The sequence below is a fragment of the Triticum urartu genome, chromosome 6 (genome assembly GCF_003073215.2).
Source record: "Triticum urartu cultivar G1812 chromosome 6, Tu2.1, whole genome shotgun sequence".
In the NCBI taxonomy this organism is placed as follows: domain Eukaryota; kingdom Viridiplantae; phylum Streptophyta; class Magnoliopsida; order Poales; family Poaceae; genus Triticum; species Triticum urartu.
This window is the reverse complement of record NC_053027.1, coordinates 545,244,097-545,266,725: the sequence shown is the minus strand read 5'-3', so window position 1 is coordinate 545,266,725 and position 22,629 is coordinate 545,244,097.

Sequence of the window (22,629 nt, the reverse complement as noted above, 5' to 3'; positions counted from 1 at the left end):
CACTACTCCATATTAATGGCGCACCCGAGCGGCTGCACCGCCCATCCTCGCTACGCACACACAATCCTCTCCCTCCACTTGCATCCTCGACGTCGCTCTCAGTCCTCAAAGCCGTCAGTGTATGAGGATGCCGCCAAAGCGCCTCACCGGAGAGAGTGGCGACGCCGGGGCTACTAAAGCACCGGAGCATGGCGTGGAGATGGAGACAGAGGTTGTCGTCACCGCCGGCGAGTTATCGCTGCACCCTGACGTCGTCGACGACGTCGAGCTTCCACAACCGGAGGCGGAATTCCACACCGACTCCGACGACCACTCCGACGACGACGGACAGCTGGTTAGTCATCTATACCCATTTATGTGTAAAATAGATCACATGGTTTCTCTGGTTACTCCTGCCCCCCTTTTTGTAATAGAAATCCTATGGTTATGTTCTCCCAATCCATGAAATCTGAGTAAGTTTTGTTAGATCCGTGTGGTGTATTGATTGTTTGAATGGTACAGGTGATAAGTGATTAGTTGTTTCATCTCTGCAAATGATTTCGTCTAGTAATCCGACTAGGGTTAGTGTTCATGCTAATAATTCCTAGTCATGGTTTGAAAATTGATTTTCAATGACCTACATATGTTTGTGCCATTATTTTCTTCAAGATTGGTCTATAGATAGACGATTGCGCTTAAAAATCGAACCATAATCTCTGGATATGTATAAATAAATAGCCATAAATTCCTAATCCTATTTCACGACATGTAATCATTAATTTGATGCCAAATTTGTTTTATTATTTGTATAGGTGCTGTCTGACGATGTGGATAGTGAGGATCAAGATGTCCAGAGTTGGTACAACAGGCAAATCCCGTGGGAGCTTTATGAAGGAATGCATAACAGGCGTATTAGGACCTGGAATGGCAGCTATGGATGCCCATTTTGCAACCAGAAGCTTCATGCCGCGTATCTAAGTGTTTTGGCGCATGCGAGAGGACGGGCCGTTGGCTCCTTCAAGCAGAAGTATTCTCACAGGGTGGCGCACGGCGCGTACGCCGAGTACTTGGAGAAGCTTTAGGATCGTGCCGAACTGTGAGATGAGATGTGGGATGGATGGAACTATATATGTACGCTTGAGTATGCTTAATACTGTTGAACTATGTACTACTTATGGTTGAACTATGCTTATCTACGTGTACGCTTATTTTCTATGTCTGAGTATGTTAAATATTTCATCAAATTTTGGTAAAAATTACAACGGTGGACCAATAAACCAGGACGGAGCTAGTACTCAATCACACACGGTTCCCAACATTGGAACTGTGTGCAATGACTTCCATTTTGCCTGCTGCGTCAATCACACATGGTTCGCTCTAGCACACCATCGCCCCCAAAATTCTTTGGGGGACAGAAAAACCTCACCACCCAATTCAAAAAAAATTAAAACCCTCACCATCCCCACGTCACAAAAAACCCCACCCCACCCGCCACCCCCTCGGCCCCTCCGGTACGTTCCCCATTCACACCTGCACAAGCTCCTCCGGGTTTATGCCATGGCATCGCCTATCGCGGCGGTAAACACTTAGCTCGACGCCTGCCGCCGCCGCCAGGCTACCGGCAAATTGCACCGCATTTCACCACTTCTGCTTGCCGCCGCCTATCGCCATCGACTTTCTCAACGCTGCTCGCGGTCGACCCGGCTCCACTCGCTTGGGGAATCTGCCGTATTGAGGGTTCTTTCTCATGGATGACAAGGTAACTAGTTTAACGAGATATTATCTCATCTCTTATCCCAGTTCATCCGCCTCCTTTAATCACCCGGCGGAAATCACCATGAATTCATTTTTATTCGAGCTGATTTGAGGGTTTTCTTTCATTCATAGAATGTACAGTGCGCTGACACTTCAGGACTTTGCGACCGCCGCCAGATATTCCATCTCTCCGTACCAGATAACTTGAGCATGCGCAGTATGTTCAATCTCACCCTAAATCGGTTGGCCTGGCCTAATTTCCTGAACATATTCTAAATATTGCTACATTTGGATAAAAGGTGCCACATGCACCATATACGTCAAAGGGGATTTCCCCTCTGTTCTTTCTATATTAGGCAAACTAATGATGTATTGTTATTTTGATTACTCTCATTTTTCCATGACATCATGTTTACCCTATCTGTTTAATTATAGATTTTTATCCTTCGATTTCAACTGTTGTACAGTTCTTTCAATTTGGGCCCATATTTGCATGTTACCATATTTTCTTTACAATCCTACCATTTTCTGCAGAACATCCCTCGCTATGCAACATATTATGTAGTGCACAATTTTTCCCTTTACATACATCAAGGCTCCATGGATGCCATACTGCACACAAACCATGGATTTACAATCGTTGCTACTGTAAGACTTTGAACATGGTGACACCTATTTTGGCACTGGCTTTTGGAATGAAATTGCAAAGTTTTATGTACTGAAAGCTGGCACTGAAATTGCACTACACAAAAAAGGTCCTGGTCATGAGATATATGCTAACTTCCCCGACAAAAGCATCTGTCTAGACTTTGTTCAAAGTAAGTTTTCTTTTCAACTATCTCCATATGTTGACTTACCTCGCAATGTCAAATGAATTGTGTAGTATTTCAGCAACCAATTGTTATTCCCTTTTCTTATTATATTCCGACCTAATAACTTCTATTTACTAATACACTTTTCTATTATGGCACCCCGATCCGCATGGAGTAGGGGGCCTTCGCACGCCAGCCCAGGATAACACCTGACGCACGACAGGTCCATAATACAGCATTCCACGTACAAGAATATTCATCAAATATATGTATATGAGATTACATCATTGATGAATACAATTATCTTGCATAGCCCTAAGACTATTAAATGACAGCGGAAGTCTGATTGAATGGCGGCGGAAGCCTGATTGAATGGCGGCGGAAGTCTTGGTTTGGCAGTATAACAACTCTGGCTGGGCTCCATAACTCAAAGGACTGGTAAGGTTATGGCCTAGCACGACAGATCAATCGAACAGTACGGGTAAGACCTACAAAACTGGCATGACACGCGAGGTCAATACATTGAATGTACTTGCAAGACAACCAAATACATAGCATCCAAACAAGCAGAAGACAAAGCAAGAACCGAGCGCATGCAACAACCTACCTTATATCAATTACTAAACATGGCATGATAAAAATCAACTAAGCATGAACAAAATCATAGCATCTGCTAGCATGACAATAACATGGCATATCAAAACATGCTTCTAACATGGAAAAGGCAAAACATAGCATATCATCTCAATCATGGCATATTTTAACATATAAATCAAAGCATGGCATGGCATCATGAAACTATGCTGAAAATACCCTACCAATAATATCCAATGCAGACATAGCATATTAACTTTATGTAATCATCTTCTGTTCTATCATGGTTCTTTAAATTCAAATAATGGTATATTGCTCATGCAATGTAACCAAACATGTACACCGAGTCCCTCGGACTCTCTTATCAACGGGTTGCCTCGCAAACGAACAGTGATCTTTCCGGCGATCACAACCATGACCAGAATAACTCGTGATCCTTTTAGTGATCACCACCAAAACATCACCGTGGCTTCTCACGACTATCTCATAGTCCAAGTCACCATATTTTTGTTATCACATATTCCTTTACCAACTTAATTATTTTGGTTTATCCTCCATTTCGACCAAGACCTGATAGTGGGACCTACTACGAACTGTTGCTATCGATAGACTTTATACACACTCTGAAGAGGTAGCACACTATACCCACACCACGGAACCCATGGCCTCGCACTCCCATTCGGTTGGACCAATGGCGTTCCGACAAAACCGATCTACTGCCATGACACTCTCCCGGCCACTCCGACCCAAATCCCCAACGGGCTGGTCCTGGCTGGCCCAGTCTACCAAAGATACCCCGACCACCGTCGTGGTCAAAACACTCCCACTCGGGGACACTCCCACTCAAGGACTCGGTACCATAATCTCATCAACGAGCACACAAGGTTATGTCTGCCTACCTGATCAGGGTAAGCATGCCCATAACCTTCCCTAGTTGGAGGCACCGACGAGAGGTCACGACAATAGCTCACATTAAGGCCTTCCCACAAAGGCAAATGTGGCTGCACTGAAAAAGTTCGATTTGGCGGCACTATGACTCGATCCCATTAATGATGGAGGAGGTTTGTTATTATTAATTCATTTTATTTCCTTCTCCATCATCATGAGCATATTTAATATGGATGCAACAATGAGCATGTAGCATACAAATGCATGACAAAATATCGAACTCCTCAAGTGCATAACTATAACATAAAGAACATGACAATAGCATATCAACGATGCATTACAATCCTCATATCATTTTATAATGATGACATGTAAATAAAGTAGAGTAGTGACATGGCATTATTAATAATAACATTCTAATTAGCATGGCAAAAGATATCATGAAAACACAAGCATGCAAGGCAGCATAACGGAATAACTGCAAACGAAAACGATATGAAACAACTGCAACTACACACACAAGGTGCAAGCAAAGTCAACATGCAAGTTCGGGGCTCATGATAAGAGGTTGGCTTGCCTGGGAGTCGACAAATACTCTGGGAAGAAGTGGAAACGATCGCGGAAAGATTTGCCGGAAACAGATCTCTCTCGGAGGAGGCTGTTTACGGTCAAGGGCAAAATGGTCATTTTCACTTTGTGAAAACATAATGAAAATCTATACCTACTAATAAAGCAAGGTGTGTTTCCCCAATTTTTTCATCCGTTCACCATTAAAAGATTTTTTTTCCTATCTGAGGTGGTACTAAACTTTTTTCATCGTCTGTTAGCAAAGGAAAAACGATTTCTGCAGAATTACATGCGTGGGCCACGCGAGCTAGGGCCCAGTAAAGTCAGCCCAGCTTTCCCTGCCCGCGCAGCAATAAAAATCATAGTTCCCGCACAATGCGACAAATAGTTCAGTTACGTGCAGGGCGCCCAAGAGTTCATGTTCTTTTTTATTTTCCCCATTCTATGTATACTTTTCACTATTTTCCGAAATTCAAAATTTCCAAAAAAATGTATGCAATTTCAATTTTTATTCAAAATTTCGTAAAATGTTACGAATTAAAAAAATGTGTTCCTATTCTAAAAAATGTTTGGATTTCTTTTGTCATGCCAATAATTGTTCAAAATTTAAAAAATACTTCCATTCTTCTAAAAAATGTTCTTATTTAAGAAACAAGATTTAAAAAAATCATTTGACAAATGTTCCAAATTCAAAAAATATTTTGGGTTAGCGATATGTGCAAAAATAGAAAATAATGTTTGCATTGAAAGAACACATTTTTCAATATTCTTCTGAATTTTAAAAACATATTCCCATTTTCAAAAATTGTTCACAACTTAAAAAATAATCTTATTTTTTGTAAAGGTTCATGTTTTAAGAAATTTATGTGAATTCCCGGAAATGTTCCGTTCAAATTTTTTGATCTATCTTTGTCTTAAAATCTATGGAATTTTCAAAAAAATTGTTCGTAATTTGGAAGATTTTTCACGTTGCCAATTATATTAGGTAATTCATGTTATGAATTCCAAAATTGTGTTCATTATAAAAACTATTTACAATTTTAAATTTTTTGACATTCCGAATTTTAAAAATTACTCAATTTTTTGAAAAAAATATTTGTGTTTTTACCGAATTTGTTGGAGATTTAAAATATGTTACAAATTTTAAAAATATTCTTGTTTTAGTGATATGTTGAAAAGTTGAAAATGTTTTTTGCATTAAAAGACACATTTTCTAAATTTCTTCTATATGTTCAAAATATGGTCCCATTTTCCAAAATTGTAAACAAATTAAAAAATATCATATTTATAAAACCTTCATGCTTTTAAGAAATGTTTGTGAATTTCAACAAATGTTCCGTTCAAAATTTTGTTAGTGTTTTTTAAAATGTACGGAATTTTCAGAAAAATGTTCGTAATTTGGAAAACTGTTCATGTTGCCAAGTATATTTGGCAGTTGGTAGTAATCAATGTCTGAAAAGATTAAAAAATAAATAAAAATGTTTTGAAGCGGACGTTGCATTATATTCTTTAATGTTCATGCTGACCATTGGTTAGCAGGACATGTTTGTTTTTGTGGCTAGCAACATGTGGTTGGGTCTTTAAGGTCGTGAGTTCGATCACTCCCATCCTGGGCCTGCTCCGCATCTGACATGTCGAGCTAAGTTGGCTTGTTCAAAATAAGGGGCGCCATAAATTATTAACAATGATAGCTTCCATATGCCAATAAAAAAGAATATGCAGGTTAATTGTAATTCAAAGAAATTGTGGGCACGTGCCAATACAACAGAATCTACTGGTTTGGCTCTAATTAAAGGGTGCCATGCTGAACTAGAGAATACGGTCATGTGAGGATCTTGATCCATTCTTATATTAAGCTAGAGGCATGTAATTTTATTATCCCGTTGCAACACACGGGCATGTGTGCTAGTGATACCAATGGAAAGAGCTCAACGAACAGAAAACGTGAGCGCTGGAATCACCTGATTCGTTGTTACGGGTAAAAAGATACGGACGTTTAAAGTTCAGGGACTAGTCTGTAAAAATACTTCTACAAAGAGGTCCCTGGTAGTTTAAACAGAACGTGTCTTTTCTGAAAGTATGTTTTTCCATAAAGGGAAATGTATTCCCGGCCGAAGAAGAGGCAAAATACGCTTTCCTTAAGCGAAGACGTAATCCATCGGATTACGCCTCCACTTATCCAGCGTGGCAAGGGCGGGGCCGGCCTCTGGGTCGATGACATGTGGGTCCCGCGGGGCTTCTCTCTCCTCCTTCCTTCTCTTCTTCCAGCTCCCGACGCGAAGAGCAGAGGAGCCCGGGGTCGCGCGAGCACCGGCGCGCTCCGGTGACTCAGGCCGTCATCGGCCGAGCTCCGGCCACCGGCAGATGCGGAATGGAGCTCCGCACCCAAGCAAGGCGCTACGGGCGTCGGGGAGAGGCCGCAATGACCGTAGCATGGGCGCCCGTGGCGGAACAAAGGCGAGCTCCGGCGACTTGCCCGGCCAACTCCGACCGTCCCCGGTGGAGCTGGGACCACCGGTGGGCTCGGGAGGAGGTGTCGCGTCCATCCTGCAGCGAAGAGAGCACCTGGGAGGGGTTTGGCCGTGGCGAGCAAGGCGACAGAGAGCCCCCTTGGCGGCGGCAGTGGTTCTAGGGGCGAGGCCACAGGGCACTCCGGCGGCAAGGGGAGGGAGTGGGGACGGTCTACGGACTCCGGGGAGGCACGCCCGCCATTGCTCGAATTTGAGCAGACCGAGGCGGCGTCCATTCGGCCATGCAAGGGGATGTGGAGCTCCGAGGCGAGTGAGGAGGCTATGAGAGGCGTTGTGGCTGCGAAAGAGCTCGAGGGCTCTACTTATAGCCGCGGGAGAGCTCGGGAAAGGGGGGCGAGGTGGCACGCGGCATGCGACGTGTCCGTGCGCCGGCGGGGGTGCATCGTCGGCAGGTGCGGCCAGAGCTCACGGGGAGCGGCGGGAAGGCGACGAGGAGGATCAAAACGAGTGCCAGAGAGTCATGGAGACGAGGAAGGCGTGCGGACGAACGGAGGAAGAAGACATCGGGGAGGAAGATAACAATGCATAGGAGCACACTATTCCGGTCATTGGCACGGCTCGCCGGAGAAGAAAATGAAGGGGGGCAGCGGTCCAGAGGGATGACGACGATGAGGGGGAGCTGCTGGACATTAATGGCGAGGCCAGAGACGGTCGGGGCAGCGATGCCGACGACAACAGTGGCAAGACCACCGTTTTGGCTGGCTGCCCTCGTAGTCACCACTGGCATGGCGCGCTCTGAGGTTTTTACGGATGTAAGTCCATGTCTACCGCTTAGTCCTTCCAGCGTGGAGTATTACCATGGTGCACTACAAGAAATATGTCAACTTGTGACCTTGACTATTGGTCACTGAAAGGTCATTATTTTTCATTTGTGACCTTTTTGTGACCAAAACAGAAGGTCAAAAGCTGGCGGTCGTAAACTGAAATTAACGACCTTCTCTGTGAGAAGGTCGTAGACATTTACGACCAAAACAGAAGGTCGTTGAACCCATGACCTTTTGTTTTGGTCACTCGCTGTCTGCCCAGGCCACGTCGGATCCGACGTGGCAACCTAACGTGGCAAAATTGTGACCAATTGAAAAGGTCGTTACTTAGAACGAGCCCGGTCCAGTTCGGCGTCTAAATGGGCCAAGCCCATTAATTATTATTTTTCTAGCAATTTGTGTCAACTACATAGGCCGAGACCAAGAATTTAGCCTTTTTATTTTCTAGGACACGGCCTTCTACAGTTCATTTCTTTTTTGGGCCTCAAACTTTTTATAGTCCATTTCAATTTTGGTCCTCCATAACAAAATTGTTCCAGTGACAGTGAAATTGTAACACCCCGGATGTAATTTACCTTATTTGTATTCCGACTCTTGCCGTTTCCGGCACTAAGTTATGTTATTTCCTCGTTGTCGGGTTTTTGTCTCCGTGTGTTTTGCCTTTGTCATGCATCTCATATCATGTCATCATGTGCATTGCATTTGCATACGTGTTCGTCTTATGCATTCGAGCAATTCCCCCGTTGTCCGTTTTGCACTCCGGCGCTCTCCGGCGCTCATATGTCCCTTTCTACCTCCTTTCGTGTGCGGGGGTTAAGCGTTTTCGGATTGGACCGAGACTTGTCATGCGTCCTTGGTTTACTACCGGTAGACCGCCTGTCAAGTTTCTTGCCATTTGGACTTCATTTGATACTCCAACGGTTAACCGAGGGACCAAAAGGCCTCCTGTGTGTTGCAGCCCAACACCCCTCCAAAGTGGCCCCAAAAACCACCTAAACCTCCTCCATCACCTAGACCGTTCGATCACGATCGCGTGGCTGCAAACCGCACCTCATTTGGAGCTTCCTAGCTCCCTCTACCACTATAAATAGATCCCCTCCTCGAAATCCCGGGTCTCCTTCCCCTAACCCTAGGCTTTCTTCCCCGCAGCGCGCCGGACATGTCCATTTCTGCGCCGGACACCGCCCCGCGCACTGAGGGCTCGACACGTGGCTGCACCGGCCTCCTCCCGCCGCCGGCCCGGGCAAGTCCGTCGCCGCCTCCCCCCGCCCCGAAGGTGCGCCCACGCGCCCCGCGCTTCTCTTCCTCCGCGCCGCCCCGATCCGCCGGAGCGCCGTGCTCCGCCGCCTGCTCTCCGGCGAGCTCGCGCACCGCGCTGGCCTCCGCCTCCAGCACTGCGCCATCCCGCTGCTCCGGCCGAGCCCCCGCCGCCGGACCTCCTCCCCGCCGTCTCGCCGGAACCGCATCCGGCCGGCGACCTCGCCGACCCCCGCCGACCGCCGACGTCGCCACCTCCGGCCGCCTCGAGCTTCGTCACTGGTGAATAGTAATTCCGGCAGCTATAGTGATCTCCGGCCATCCTCGGGCCGCGTGCACACCGGATCCAGATCTGGACTCGTTTGGGTTGACTTTTTCGTCCCTAAGTCCTAGCATTTTTGCATTCTTCCACATGCCATAACTCTGCATTTGAGGCTCCGGATTCTTGCGTGTAGCATATCAAAAATGTCGTCTCGACGAGTGCATCATTTCATCTCATTGCATCATTTTCATTTGAGCTAATCTTGATGCCCGAAATGGTGTTGGAAGAGGGCTAATGTGATGATAGTTCAGATCTGTTCAGAAAATGCCACTTTTCCATTTTTGCAATAATTAATGTGTGCAATCATATGATCCTGAGCTCTACATGTCTTTTGAAGAAAGCCATGCATCTTTATAGGGGTGTATGCCATACATTTTTTTGTGATCTTTGTGGTACTAGCACAAGCATTCAAAGTAGCTTACTCGATGATGCTGATTTCAGGGACTTGGAATTTCACTAAGTCCTTGCCCTGTCATATTTTTTATGTCCATATGTTCATGTTGTTTCCTAATGATCCGTGCCTCTTTTGAGCATGATCAGTAAGGATGTTTGTAGATAATGTTGTGCTCTATCAATCCATGTCTTTGTTTGCAATTATGGAGCAACCTAGCCTGAGTCAATCAAGCTCTACTTTGCTATAAAATGTTCCTGGCAGATTGCTAACATGTTTAGCAAATTTTGCTGAGCTTGTTGTAGTTGAATCCATGCATGCTAATGATGTTGTTCTTGCCATTTCTAGGCTTCTATGCCATGTCTATTTGTTGGGTGTATGCTAGTTTTCTCATTCAATGCCTCGTAGGAGTGCCTCGAGCTCGTAACATGCCTACTCGTTATCTGTTTTGCCATGCTCAGTTTTTCGCTAAGTCTGAATCTGTTTATGTTTTTGCTATGTTCACAATGCTTGCAATTGTATTTTCTGATCCCTTTTGGCTTATGGTCACTAAGGTACTTTTGTTATATGCTTTGAGTAGCTTCATGCCATGACTTGCTTGGCCATGTATGTCCTGTAGCATGTAGTTTTATCGTGCTCCGAACATGCTTCCTGATGTTAAATTCTGACATGCTGTTAATTTCACTAAGTCTGAAACCTGTTATCTTTTGCACTTTGCCATGCTTGTTTGAACCTGTTATTGAGTGAATTAGCCATAGCTCAGTGTTCATATTTTGTCAAGCATCATGAGTGGATCCCTGCCATGTATTTTGTTGTCATGTTTAGTTGCAGTAGCTTATTTATCTTGATGCATTTAAGAAGGCTAACTTGCTGTTTATCGCAGACCGGTGCCATATTTGTTTTGCTTGCCATTTCCAAACCGTGCATCCGATTCCGGTGATCTTTATATCAATTTCAAACGAAAAATCAACTCTCCCCTTTCCAGTGGCACTCTTGGTTTCTAAGTTGAGGCAGGTTCAATCATTCTTTCCAAATCATGCCTATGCATCACATATCGCATCCCGCATATCATACATGTTTGCATCATGTTGCTTGAGCATTGCACGTGGTTTGATGTGTCCCTTTTGCTTGTTGTTCTTGTTTGGGTAGAGCCGGGAGACGAGTACGTGAACGAGGAGCCCGTTGAGTATGCTTACAAGGATCAAGTCAACTCAGAAAACTTTGCAGGCAAGATGACCATACCCTTGAAAATCACTTCTATCTTTGTTTGCTAGATGCTCGCTCTTTTGCTATGCCTATGCTAACGATACTTACCACTTTCTTATCATGCCTCCCATATTGCCATGTCAAACTCTACCCACATGCCCTAGCAACCGTTGTTGGCTATGTTACCGCTGCTAAGCCCCTCTTATAGGCGTTGCTAGTTGCAGGTGAAGATTGGAGGACCGTTCCTTGTTGGAACATGTTATTATTGGGATAATCACCATATTATCTTGTTTATCTAAATGCATCTATATACTTGGTAAAGGGTGGAAGGCTCGGCCTATGCCTCGTGTTTTGTTCCACTCTTGCACCCTAGTTTCCGTCATATCGTGTTATGTTCCCGATTTTGTGTTCCTTACACGGTTGGGTTATAATGGAACCCCTTTCCAGTTCGCCTTGAATAAAACTCCTCCAGCAATGCCCAATCTTGGTTTTACCATTCGCCACCTACCATCTTTTTCCCTGGGTTTCCGGAGCCCAAGGGTCATCTTTATAAACCCCCCGGGCCAGTGCTCCTCTGATGTGTTGGTCCACCTTGTCAGCCGCCGGTGGCCACCAGTGGCAACTCTGGGCTGGCCTACACCGGAAGTTGGACAATCCGGTGTGCCCTGAGACGAGATATGTTGCAGCTCCTATCAGGATTTATCGGCACATTCGAGTGGTGTTGCTGGAACTTGTTTTACCATTGTCGAGATGTCTTGTAACCGGATGCCGAGTCCTGATCGAAATGTCTTGGGAGAAGGAAAATCCTTCATTGACGTGAGAGCTTGTGATGGGCTAAGTTGGGACTCCCCTGCAGGGATTTGAACTTTCGAAAGCCGTGCCCGTGGTTTGAGCAGATGGGAATTTGTTAATGTCTGGTTTGTAGAAAACCTATAAAGTTAACTAATTAAAAATGCACCAAACTGCGTGTGTAACCGTGATGGTCTCTTCTCGGCGAGTCCAGGAAGTGAACACGGTGTTGGAGTAATGCTTGACGTAGGTTTGTTCTAGGATCACTTCTTGATCATAGTTGTTCGACCGGTGCTTTTGCCTTCTCTTCTCGCTCTCATTTGCGTATGTTTAGCCACCATATATTCTAGTCGCTTGCTACAGCTCCACATCATACCTTATCTTACCTATAAGCTTAAATAATCTTGATCGCGAGGTGCGAGATGCTGTTCCCCCGTGACTCACAGATTACTTCCAAAACCAGATGCAGGGACCGATGATACTGCTCAGATGATATGACCAGGCTCAAGTGGAGTTCGATGAGGGCTTCTCGTCGTACTACTACGTGTCTTTCCCAGATGATCAGTAGTGGTGCCCAGTTGGGGCGATCGGGGACTATGTTGCATTTGGGGTCTATCTTCATTTTGGTTCGTTTCGGACCTTGAGTGTATTTGGATGAATGTAATGTTATTTATGTATTTGTGTGATGTGGCGAGTGTAAGCCAACTATGTACATTTCCCTTTATTGTAATTACATGGGTTGTTTGTGAAGATTACCTCACTTGCGACATTGCTTCAATGCGACTATGCCTCTAAGTCGTGCTTCCGTGCTTCTACACGTGGGAGATATAGCCGCATCGAGGGCGTTACAAGTTGGTAATCAGAGCCTTCCCCGACCTTAGGAGCCCCCTGCTTGATCGAATCGTCGGCGTTGTTGAGTCTAGAAAAATGTTTTGAGTCATTTAGGATTATATATATCGGAGAGTTAGGAATTCTTCTTACTCCTCAGTCCCTTCGTCGCTCTGGTGAGGCATCCTGACATAGAGTTTTGACTCTTCTCTTCTCAAATTTCACTAAAAAAAATTTAGGATCACGCGGGTATCTTGGAATCGTTCCAATGGTTTTGTGACAAGAACATTGTTCTTGGTGCCTCCTGACATTTAGGGGTTGTGGCAGTGTCCCGAGGAGTTGAGCTCCGAGGTGTTGTCGTCACAATTTTATTGTTGAGATTCTGGAATACCTGAGTTTCGTCGACATTGAAAATCTCTTTTGTGCAGTTGTTGGTGAGATAACCTCGACGCCACCCAGTACTGGGGCGGGAGTTCGGGAGTATTGCCATAACTCGTATAACGGATGCTTTTTGAAGGTTGAGGTAAATGATTTCCGAAGGTTTCTTGGTTATGTGTTGAATGACGGATACAGCTGGATGTAGGATTTGCTAGCTTTGGGTGAGATATTATGCTTCCACTTTATCCCCAACACCTGATTGCATAACCGGAAAGGTTCGGGAGTTTCATAGGTGGGAATTCATGTAGCTCTAGTTCTTCTTCCGCGGATATTTGGTTTGCGATTGGGTAATCCTCACCAAGTATTTGTTCTTGTCCGTACCTTGTTGTTTTATTCTTCTACCTCTATCTAGTGGTTTCTCAATTTATGGAAATGTGACCATTTTGATTGGAATGCATTCGTTCATTTTGTTCGGATGTGAAGACTATATGTTGCAATTTCGATTCATTTTGATTCAGCTTGAATACTTGTTTGTCAAGATGCTAACGGATGTCACCCTCTCCAGGATGGCTCCTCCAACGCGCACAACTCCGAATCCTGATCCGCCACCACCACCTCCACCTCTGCAGGCATGGCAAGCTGTGATGGCCGCTACCAATGCAAACATGCAGCTGATCATGCAGCTCTTGCAAGAGCGCAACCAAGGGAATCATGGCCATGGCAACAATCAGAATTAGTTTGCTACACTCAAACAGTTCCTTGCTAACCAGGCAAAGACCTTCAGCAACTGTGTCGAGGCCTCAGACGCTGATGATTGGCTCATGGATATCTGCAAGCATTTCGACTGCAGCAACATCAGGCCTGAGGACTTTGTCAAGTTTGCCTCCTTCCAACGCAAAGACCAAGCTGTAGAATGGTTTCAGCAATACAAAGATTCTAGAGGAGGCCGTGTGATTACCTGGGATGAATTCTGTCAAGACTTCAAAGCTCATCACATTCCTCAGAGTGTTGTTGAAAGCAAGCGTGAGGAATTCCGCAACCTGAAGCAAGGCAGCTTGTCTGTTTACCAGTATAACATTCTATTCCAGAGGCTCGCTCGTTTCGCCAAGCAGGACATCCCTGACGAGAAGAGCATGATTTATCAGTTCAGGGGTGGCCTCAGAGAAGATCTCCAACTAGCTCTCGTCCTTTTTGAGCCGAAGAAGTACGATGAGTTCTACAATATGGCAATAAAGCAAGAGACTGCTCAACTCATGTGCGATGCTTCCAATAAGCGAGTCAGAGATGCAACTCCTTCTTCCTCAACTCAAGTGGCTTCTAAGCAGCAAAAGTATTGGCTGCCTCCTCCTCCGTTCCGTTAGCCTTATCAGCAGAAGAGAAAAGGTGGAAGTGGATCTTCCCACCCAACCAACCCAGGCTTTCAGAACAAGACTTCGTCTCAAGCTCCAAGATCAAGTGCTCCGTATCACCGTCCGCTCTCGGAGGTCACGTGCAACAAGTGTCAGCAGAAGGGTCACTATGCCAACAAATGCTTCAATCAGAGGCGTCTTCCTCCTCCTCCTGTGAGATCTGCTAGCAATGCAGTGGTCAAGCATAATCCCAAGCACGCCAAGGTCAACTTGATGAACGCAGCTCAGGCAGAGGACTCGTCAAATGTGATTATGGGTAACCTTCCTGTTAACGATGTTCTTGCAAAAGTTCTTTTTTGACACTGGTGCATCGCATTGTTTCATCTCGAGACCTTTTGCATCTAAGCATGAGTTTTCTTCTCAAGTTTTACATAAACCGTTAGCAGTTGTCTCACCGGGTAAATGCTTGCTCGCAAACTACGCGGTTCTGGATATTTCTATCATGATGGGCGACTTCAAGTTTCTGGCTTCTCCAATGGTCCTTGGTAACTCGGATATTGATCTTATTCTCGGAATGGACTGGCTTTCTAAGCACAAGGCTCAGCTTGATTGTGCTGCCAGGCGGATTCAGTTGACTCATTCGTCTGAGGATGTAATCGTCTTTGCCGCTCGGGATAATACCATCCATCTGTTTTCTCTCAATGAGAAGGGCGAGCTGGATGCCATCTCTCAAATTCCAATCGTTTGCGAATATCAAGACGTCTTTCCAGAAGAGCTTCTAGGAATGCCTCCGCACCGGCCAGTTGAATCCGTCATCGATATTGAGCCGAACACGGAACCTGTTTGCAAATGTCCTTACAAGCTTGGACCTGAAGAGTTGAAGGAGCTGAAGAAGCAACTCGATATTCAAGAGTGTATGGGTCTCATTCGACCAAGTTCTTCTCCATGGGGTTGTGGTGTTCTTTTTGTGAAGAAGAAGGATGGAACGGACCGACTTTGTGTCGACTACCGTCCATTGAACAAGAAGACCATAAAGAACAAGTACCCACTTCCCAACATCAATGGGCAGTTTGAACAACTCGAAGGTGCTCAAGTATTCTCCAGGCTTGACCTCCGTATGGGCTATCATCAGATTCGCATTCGTGAACAAGATATCCCTAAGATAGCATTCAGAACAAGCTACGGTTCATATGAATACACTGTCATGTCTTTCGGCCTCGTCAATGCTCCTTCGTCTTGGTCTACCTCGATGACATTTTGGTATTTTCCAAGAACAAGGAAGATCATGCCAAGCACTTGCGTTTGGTGCTGGATAAGCTCAGAGAACATCAGTTCTATGCCAAGTTTTCAAAGTGCGAGTTTTGGCTCGATGAGGTTCTCTACCTTGGGCATATCATCTCCGCCAAGGGCATAGCGGTGAATCCTGAGAAGGTGTCTGCAATTGTGAATTGGGAACCACCTCAGAATGTGAAGCAACTCCGCAGCTTCCTTTGGCTCACAAGCTATTGTCGAAGGTTCGTTGAGAACTTCTCTAAGATCGCGAAGCCTCTTTCCAACCTTCTCCAGAAGCATGTGAAGTACGTTTTGTCTCCTGAATGTGACATCGCTTTCAACACCCTTAAAGAGAAGTTAGTCACTGCTCCAGTTCTGACTCCTCCAGATGAATCCAAACCGTTTGAGGTCTTCTGTGATGCTTCCCTTCAAGGTCTTGGTGCAGTGTTGATGCAAGAGAAGAAAGTTGTGGCCTATACCTCTCGCCAGTTGAAGCCCAATGAAAAGAACTACCCCACTCATGACCTCAAGTTGGCGGCAGTTGTGCATGCTCTTTTAACTTGGAGACATCTCTTATTGGGAAGAAAAGTGGACATCTTCATTGATCATAAGAGTCTCAAGTACATCTTCACTCAGCCTAATCTCAACCTCAGGAAGACTCGTTGGGTCGAAATGATTCAAGAGTATAATCCGAGTATCGAATATACTCCAGGAAAGGCCAATGTAATTGCTGACGCATTGAGCAGGAAGGCTTACTGCAACAGTTTGATTCTCAAGCCTTACCAACCCGAGCTTTGTGAAGCTTTCCGCAAACTCAATCTGCAAGTTGTTCCTCAAGGATTTCTGGCCAACCTCCAAGTCTCTCCTACTTTGGAAGATCAGATTCGCGAGGCTCAACTTCTTGATGCTATGGTGAAGAAGGTGAAGATTGGGATTGCCAAGAGTCAACCCAAGTACAAGTGCTATCGTCTTGATGACAAGGATACTCTATTCTTCGAGGATCGCATTGTTGTGCCTAAAGGTGACCTTCGTAAAGTCATTATGAACGAGGCTCACAATTCACTCCTCTCCATCCAACCTGGAAGTCCAAAGATGTACCATGACCTCAAGCAGTCGTATTGGTGGACTCGAATGAAGCGCGAGATTGCTCAGTTCGTGAATGAATGTGATGTCTGCAGAAGAGTGAAGGCAGAACACCAATGGCCAGCTGGTCTCCTCCAACCTCTTGCCATTCCAGAATGGAAGTTTGACCATATTGAGATGGACTTCGTGACTGGATTTCCAAAGTCCAAGCGTGGCAATGATGCTATCTTTGTTGTCATAGACAAACTCACTAAAGTGGCTCATTTCCTTCCTATCAAAGAATCTATCACAACAGCTCAATTGGCAGAGCTATATACCTCCCGGATTGTCTCTCTGCACGGCATTCCGCAGTTGATTTCTTCAGATCGTGGCAGCATCTTCACCTCCAAGTTCTGGGATTCTTTTCAGAAGGCCATGGGCACCAACATCCGTTTCAGCATAGCTTTTCATCCTCAAACTGGTGGCCAAGTCGAGCGAGTAAATCAGATTCTTGAAGATATGCTCAGGGCTTGCATCATCTCTTTCGGTATGAAGTGGGAAGATTGCCTTCCATATGCCGAGTTCTCCTACAACAACAGCTTCCAAGCGAGTTCGGGCAAGGCCCCATTCGAAATTCTCTATGGCAGGAAGTGTCGTACTCCTCTTAACTGGTCAGAGACTGGTGAACATCAACTTCTTGGCAATGACTTGATCACAGAGGTAGAAGAGATGTTCAAAGTCATTCGTGATAATCTCAAAGCCGCGCAATCACGCCAGAAGAGTTACTATGATAGCAAGCATCGTGACTTGGCTTTCGAAATCAGAGACCATGTCTACCTTCACGTCTCTCCAATGAAAGGTACTCGTCGCTTCGGTATCAAAGGGAAGCTTGCCCCTAGATACGTGGGTCCTTTCAAGATCGTCAGCAAGAGAGGCGATCTCGCCTATCAACTTGAGCTTCCCTCCAACTTTGCAAACGTGCACGACGTGTTTCATGTATATCATCGACGCAAGTGCTTCAAGACTCCTGACTGCACCGTCAACTTTGAAGACATTGATCTCCAAGAAGACCTGTCTTATCGTGACCACCCAGTTGCTATTCTTGAAGAAACTGAGCGCAAGACTCGCAACAAGTCTATCAAATTCCTCAAAGTCAAGTAATCACATCATTCCGACCGTGAAGCCACCTGGGAACGCGAGGATCACCTCCGTTTGGAGTACCCGGAGTTTTTCCAGTCCTAGATCTCGGGACGAGATCCTTTCGTAGTGGAGTGTTGTAACACCCCGGATGTAATTTACCTTATTTGTATTCCGACTCTTGCCGTTTCCGGCACTAAGTTATGTTATTTCCTCGTTGCCGGGTTTTTGTTTCCGTGTGTTTTTCCTTTCTCATGCATCTCATATCATTTCATCATGTGCATTGCATTTGCATACGTGTTCGTCTCATGCATTCGAGCATTTTCCCCGTTGTCCGTTTTGCATTCCGGCGCTCCTATGTCATCCTCCGGTGTCCCTTTCTACATCTTTTCGTGTGCAGGGGTTAAGCGTTTTCGGAGTGGACCGAGACTTGTCATGCGGCCTTGATTTACTACCGGTAGACCACCTGTCAAGTTTCGTGCCATTTGGACTTCGTTTGATACTCCAACGGTTAACCGAGGGACCAAAAAGGCCTCGTGTCTGTTGCAGCCCAACACCCCTCCAAAGTGGCCCAAAACCCACCTAAACCTCCTCCATCACCTAGACTGTTCGATCACGATCGCGTGGCCACAAATCGCACCTCATTTGGAGCTTCCTAGCTCCCTCTACCTCTATAAATAGATCCCCTCCTCGAAATCCCGAGTCTCCTTCCCCTAACCCTAGCCTTTCTTCCCCGCAGCGTGCCAGATATGTCCGTTTCCGCGCCGGACACCGCCCCCGCACTGAGCTGCTCGACACGTGGCTGGCACGGGCCTCCTCAACCGCAGCCGGCCCGGCAAGCCCCGTCGCCGCCATTCCCGACCCGAAGGTGGGCGCGCGCGAGCCCGCGCCTTCCTATTCATGCGCGCCGCCCCGATCCGCCGAAGCGCCGTGCTCCGCCGCCTGCTTGCTAGCGAGCTCGCGCCACCGCGCCGGCCTCCAGCTCCAGCGCCGCCCGCCATCCCGCTGCTTCGGCCGAGCCCCGCCGTCGACCTCCTCCCCGCCGTCTCGCGGGAATCGCACCGGCCGGTGACCTCGCCAACCCCGCCGACATCGCCACCTCCGGCCGCCTCGAGCTTCGTCGCTGGTGAACAGTAATTCCGACAGCTACAGCGATCTCCGGCCGTCCTCGGGCTGCGTGCACACCGGATACAGATCTGGACTCGTTTGGGTTGACTTTTTCGTCCCTAAACCCTAGCATTTTGCATTCTTCCATATGCCATAACTCTGCATTCATGGCTCCGATTCGTGCGTGTAGCATATCAGAATGTTCATCTCGACGAGGCATCATTTCATCTCATTGCATCATTTTCATTTGAGCTCATCTTGATGTCCGAAATGCTGTTGGAAGAGGGCTATGTGATGATAGTTTCAGATCTGTTTCAGCAAATGCACTTTTGTCATTTTTGCCATGATTAATGTGTGCATGATATGATCCTGAGCTCTACATGTGTTTTGAAGAATGCCATGCCATCTTTACAGGGGTGTATGCCATGTATTTTTGTGATATTTGTGGTTACTAGCACAAGCATGCAAAGTAGCTTACTCGATGATGCCGATTTCAGGGACTAAGAATTTCACCAAGTCCTTGCCCTGTCATTATTTTTTATGTCATATGTTCATGTTGTTTCCTAGTGATCCGTGCCTCTTTTGAGCATGATCAGTAAGGATGTTTTGTAGATAATGTTGTGCTCTATCCATCCATGTCTTTGTTTGCAATTATGGAGCAACCTAGCTTGAGTCAATCAAGCTCTACTTTTGCTATAAAATGTTCCTCGCAGATTGTTAACATGTTTAGCAATTTTGCCGAGCTTGTTGTAGTTGATCCGTGCATGCTATGATGTTGTTTTTATGATTTCTAGCTTCTGTGACATGTCTATTTGCTGGGTGTATGCTTAGTTTGTCATGCAATGCCTCGTAGTGAGTGCATCGAGCTCGTAAACATGCCTACTCGTTATCTGTTTTGCCATGCTCCAGTTTTTTGCTAAGTCTGAATCTGTTTATGTTTTTGCTATGTTCACATGCTTGCAATTGTATTTTCTGATCCCTTTTGGCTTATGGTCACTAAGGGACTTCTGTTATATGCTTTGAGTAGCTTCATGAAATGCCTTGCTTTGCCATGTTATGTTCCTATAGCATGTAGTTATCGTGCTCCGAACATTGCTTCCTGATGTTAAATTCCTGACATGCTGTTAATTTCACCAAGTCTGAAACCTGTTATCTTTTGCACTTCTGCCATGCTTGTTTGAACCTGTTATTGAGTGAATTAGCCGTAGCTCAGTGTTCATCTTTTGTCAAGAATCATGAGTGGATCCCTGCCATGTATTTTGTTGCCATCTTTGGGTGCAGTAGCTTATTTATCTTGATGCATTTAGAAGGCTACTTGTTGTTTATCGCAGACCAGTGCAAATTTGTTTTGCTTGCCATTTCCAAAACGTGCATCTGATTCCGGTGATCTTTATATCGATTTTGACCGAAATCAAATCCCCTTTCTAGTGGCACTCTTGGTTTTCCAAGTTGAGGCCAGCTTCAATCATTCCTTTCCAAATCATGCCTATGCATCACATATCGCATCCCGCATATCCTACCATGTTTGCATCATGTTGCTTGAGCATTGCACGTGGTTGATTGTGTTCCTTTTTGATTGTTGTTCTTGTTTGGGTAGAGCCGGGAGAACGTGAACGAGGATCCCATTGAGTACGCTTACGAGGATGAAGTCAACTCAGAATACTTTGCAGGCAAGATGACCATACCCTCGAAATCACTTCTATCTTTGCTTGCTAGATTCTTGCTCTTTTGCTATGCCTATGCTACGATACCTACCACTTTCTTATCATGCCTCCCATATTTCCATGTCAAACATCTAACCCACCATGTCCTAGCAAACCGTTGTTTGTCTATGTTACCGCTTTGCTCAGCCCCTCTTATAGCGTTGCTAGTTGTAGGTGAAGATTGGAGACCGTTCCTTGTTGGAACATCTTTATTGTTGGGATATCACCATATTATATTGTTTATCTTAATGCACCTATATACTTGGTAAAGGGTGGAAGGCTCGACCTTATGCCTGGTGTTTTGTTCCACTCTTGCCGCCCTAGTTTCCGTCATATCGGTGTTATGTTCCCGGATTTTGCGTTCCTTACACGGTTGGGTTATAATGGGAACCCCTTGACAGTTCGCCTTGAGTAAAACTCCTCCAGCAATGCCCAATTTTGGTTTTACCATTCTCCACCTAGCCTCTTTTTCCCTTGGATTTCCGGAGCCCAAGGGTCATCTTTATTAAACCCCCCGGGCCAGTGCTCCTCTGAGTGTTGGTCCACCTTGTCAGTCGCTGGAGGCTACCAGGGGCAACTCTAGGCTGGCCTACCGGAAGTTTGGACAATCCGGTGTGCCCTGAGAACGAGATATGTGCAGCTCCTATCGGGATTTGTCGGCACATTCGGGTGGTGTTGCTGGACTTGTTTTACCATTGTCGAGATGTCTCGTAACCGGGATGCCGAGTCTGATCGGAATGTCTTGGGAGAAGGAATATCCTTCGTTGACCGTGAGAGCTTGTGATGGGCTAAGTTGGGACTCCCCTGCAGGGATTTGAACTTTCGAAAGTCATGCCCGCGGTTATGGGCAGATGGGAATTTGTTAATGTCCGGTTGTAGAAAACCTAAAGTTTAACTTAATTAAAATGCACCAACCGCGTGTGTAACCGTGATGGTCTCTTCTTGGAGGAGTCCGGGAAGTGAACACGGTGTTGGAGTAATGCTTGACGTAGGTTGTTCTAGGATCACTTCTTGATCATAGTTGTTCGACCGTGCTTTTGCCTTCTCTTCTCGCTCTCATTTGCGTACTTTTAGCCACCATATATGCTAGTCGCTTGCTGCAGCTCCACATCATACCTTACCTTACCTATAAGCTTAAATAGTCTTGATTGCGAGGGTGTGAGATTGCTGAGTCCCCGTGACTCACAGATTACTTCCAAAACCAGATGCAGGCACCGATGATACCGCTCTAGATGATATGACCGAGCTCAAGTGGGAGTTCGATGAAGAATCTCGTCATTACTATGTGTCTTTCCCGGATGATCAGTAGTGGTGCCCAGTTGGGGCGATCGGGGACTATGTTGCATTTGGGGTCTTATCTTCATTTTGGTTCCGTAGTCGGACCTTGAGTGTATTTGGATGAATGTAATGTTATTTATGTATTTGTGTGACGTGGCGACTGTAAGCCAACTATGTACCTTTCCCTTTATTGTATTACATGGGTTGTTTGCGAAGATTACCTCACTTGCGACATTGCTTTCAACGCGGTTATGCCTCTAAGTCGTGCTTCTACACGTGGGAGATATAGCCGCATCGAGGGCGTTACAGAAATAGAGGGAATTCAAACAAGCATGTATCTTAAACAGCCATGGGTAACAATTTTATTTCTTTCAACACAAAAAGATTCCTTAAAACAGCCACGTGTACAACAGTATGTACATTCAAGATACATTCAAGCACAGGAAGTACTACCAAGGAGCTAAAACACGTACTAACAGCAAACATGTACATTCACGCATCCACGTAGCTACCAAGTAGCTACCATTTCTACCAGCAGCAGCAACAGCCACCTGAAAGACAAGTAGCTACCATTTCCACCACCAGCAGCAACCATCCATCACCACCAATGGCGACATTTCAGAGATGCCCTCCCCTTGCTGTTGCTTTGCGTGCCGCTTC